The sequence below is a fragment of the Propithecus coquereli genome, unplaced genomic scaffold (assembly GCF_000956105.1).
Source record: "Propithecus coquereli isolate 6110/MARCELLA unplaced genomic scaffold, Pcoq_1.0 Scaffold300, whole genome shotgun sequence".
Classification (NCBI taxonomy): Eukaryota; Metazoa; Chordata; class Mammalia; order Primates; family Indriidae; genus Propithecus; species Propithecus coquereli.
This window is the reverse complement of record NW_012148620.1, coordinates 698,963-702,686: the sequence shown is the minus strand read 5'-3', so window position 1 is coordinate 702,686 and position 3,724 is coordinate 698,963. Positions and strand designations below refer to the sequence as shown.

The 3,724-nt window shown below is 32.0% G+C and overlaps 1 protein-coding gene across 1 annotated transcript in view; it reads right to left on the bottom strand.

The window, feature by feature from the left end:
- The window catches only part of ACBD6 (acyl-CoA binding domain containing 6), a 198,367-nt gene that overhangs the window by 163,520 nt on the left and 31,123 nt on the right, over window positions 1–3,724 (bottom strand). The gene's annotated exons all lie outside the window — the stretch shown is intronic.

Below are 3,724 nucleotides of genomic sequence, written 5' to 3'. Positions count from 1 at the left end.
GAGATTAAACACACACATATGCACATGTACACACACACATATACACACAAATTAACAAACCACTACCACCACCAAAATAGAAATTCTGGATTCAGCTGATTAAAATATTTCTTATAATGTTTTACTTGTAGTAAAAAGTTAGGTAATGTCCATATTAATATCTGTTTATATATATGTATATACATACACATACCCATAGTCATTCTTATACATAATAAGGTTAAAATTATGAAATAATATTCACTCCATGTTGAGATTTTGTCTCCCTGTAAATCTAAATATGAAAGTAATACTTCTAAATACTTCCAAAGACTATAAATTCTTACTGAAAACATTCCAGAGACTTTAGTTTCAGAATAAAGCATAAACGGAAAGACCACTTTTCTATTCTTTTACAATTTCTAACTTAATAATTCTGCTAATATTCACTTATATCCAGTGACAAATAATATTCACTCCATGTTGAGATTTTGTCTCCCTGTAAATCTAAATATGAAAGTAATATTTCTAAAATACTTCCAAAGACTATAAATTCTTACTGAAAACATTCCAGAGACTTTGGTTTCAGAATAAAGCATAAACGGAAAGACCACTTTTCTATTCTTTTACAATTTCTAACTTAATAATTCTGCTAATATTCACTTATATTCAGTGACAAATACAAGAATAATACTATGTTGTCAAGGTAGAGTAGAAAGCTATAATATAAAGCCATCTTGAAACACATCTGTGGTATATTTCTCTTTAAAAAGTTGTAAAATGAGAGAGATACTAGTCTAGCTTAAATACAGTCGGAATTTATACATGCTTTTAAAAGGGTTGGCTGGCAATCCTAGAAAAAAGCATCAGACTCCGATAAAATAGGGCCAAATATCAATGATATTTCAGGAAATACTAATAGAACATAAAACATAATATATACTTGAAAAGCTAAAAATCTTCCAAAATGTGGTGAGCAACGTGGTGTGGGGAAAATAATGCAGGTACCTATGTCAGGTAAGCCTACGTCTTACAAGTCTTGCTTTTGTACATTCTAGCTATGGGCTGGGTTACTTAACCTCTTGGTTAAATTAACCTTTCTGAGTCTCAGTTTCCTCATATGGAAGAAGAGAATAATAATAACCACTCGACAGGATTATTAAAAGGACTAATTGAGAGTCTTTTACTCTGAATTTTATATATATGTACATATGAAAGAATTTGCATGAAAGATATATACTTTTTAGGTACAAAATAGATACGAATAGAAATGATACATTCATTAAGCTTGGGATATATAATTTCATTGATTTTTATACTATTGTATTTTTAAGATAAATGGGGAGGCAAGCACAGTGGCTCACACCTGTAATCCCAACTACTTGGGAGGCTGAGGCAAGAGGATCATTTGAGTCCAGGAGTTCAAGTCCAGCCTGGGTAACATAGCAAGACACCATCTCTTAAAAAAAAGAAAAAAAGAAGAGAAGAGGAAGAGAAGAGAAGAGAAAGAAATAATAAAAAAATTATTTTCCAAAAGAAAATTTTAGCTGCACAGGGAAAAGGTCTCTAAATTTTCTGTTAAAGTTAGATCACCAAATGAAATTTATGTTGCTTATTTTTCTTAAAAAAAAGAAAAAAGGAAGAGAAGAGAAGAGAAAGAAATAATAAAAAAATTATTTTCCAAAAGAAAATTTTAGCTGCATAGGGAAAAGGTCTCTAAATTTTCTGTTAAAGTTAGATCACCAAATGAAATTTATGTTGCTTATTTTTCTTAACTTACATGAACTGAATAGGAAAACAAAATCTTTTCCCAGTTTTAGTTCTCATCTATTATCCCAAATATACATTTTCAAATGTGAAGGTAAGACGTTCTTTATGAAAAGAGCTTTCATTAAAATGTCTTATTTATTAAGAGCAGCTTAAAATATTTAATTTCTAACCTTACAGTTGTTTTATTGTGTGTCTATACGGGAAACAAACACAAAAAATAAGCACAATACAAGTGTATTTATTTTCACAGAAAAATCGCAGTAATTTTAAACTGTGAAACACTGCCCTCTGTAGTCCACTGAATTAAACAACTCAATTTACTTAAATCACAATAGAATACAGCTGAGGAATTTTGGATTTTCCTGCCTTGTTCCTAAAGCAAAATTTTTCTGCTCCACAAAACTCTTTTATTAAAACAAGATTATACTAGCGAAATGCCTATTTCAAATATTCTTCAACCTCAGTTAAAGTCTCTCCTCTCCTTTTGACTCATCCAAAACTCAATTTGCAGTTAAATATGGCATTAACTTTCATGTTCCTGCATAAAAATTACAATATTTAACCCAATTCAGACAGAACATATATGAGAAAACACGGACACAATCCATATCAAAAAAGGAATAAAGATACCAAATTCAGAATTCGATTTACATAGGTTCTTAAACCAATCTTCTGTTAACTTGGCACTGCTATAATTGGTAAAGCTATGTAAAGCAAAACTAAATAGAGTATAGCACACTCAGCTATTAAGGTTATCTAGCCGAACTGCATTTTTTGGTAAAAAGACTCAAACTTTCCTTTAATCCTCCCTCTGCACCAAACATAACATGACTGCCTACTAAGTTCAGTTCAACTTCTATTGATAATCTTCTATATTTCAGGTACAGTCTGGGACAGGGAGTATAAATATGAATAAGATATAATCTTAATTCTGGAAAAGTTTACAGTACACAGGAGGGAAAGATCATTTCAATTCAAAGTGGGACGAAAGCATGAACCATAGAGGACAAGTATTCTGCCTATTTCAGTATGGTACACGGAGTAAAAGATTCCTGGAGGTAAACACACCCTGAACTGAGTCCTGAAGGATAAGCATAAATTAATCTAGTGAAGAGAAGGTTTTCTAGACAGAGAAACAACTGAACTAAGATTAGAAGGTGTGAAGAAACAGCGAGACATAGGGCAGTAGATATTAACAGCTCTAGGCTGTGATTCAAAATAATTCGTGGGCCATAAAAACAAAACAAAAGCAGATTCCAGGACCTTGCCTCAGTAAATTTTAAGGAAACCTGGCAAGAAGCTTGAACATCTATATTTTTAAAGCTCCTTACAAGGGATTCTGATGTATGGCTAGGATGGTGAAACAACACAGTAAGAAAATACAAGCAGTCTGATAGTACTGGAACCTAAAATAAAAGATGAGGATGGATAAAAAGTGGGACTGAAGTATGGTTACAAACCAGATAACGGTGGACTTTGTACGTCATGCTAATTCAGCCTATAAGTAAAAGGAAACCACTTCTAAACAGGAAAAACATGATCAGATATATACTTAGATAAGTCATTTTAGAAACAGTGTGGAGGAAAATTGAGAGGGACCAGACTCAAAACAAGGAGACCACTTAGGAAGCACTGCAACAGCCCAGGCAAGAGATGATGGTATACTAAGACAGAGGCAGTAGGGGTGGAAAGAAAGTGATGAATGTAGACTACTTCGAAGGTAAAATTAGTGAGATTTAGTAACTAATTAAATGGGCTACTAAGAAAAAGTGGTAAGAAAAGATTCAGGGATTACTCTTAGGTTTCTCAATTAAATAAACTAGATATATGGCAGTATCATTAAATAAGATAAGGAATAAAGGAGAAAAAAGTTAAAGGCAAGAGAAGGAGAGAATTGATGAGTTCTACTTTGGACTTGTTAAGCTCAGCAATTTTTATAAAAAAATAAAAATTGGGAGATTTCATGTAAAAATCA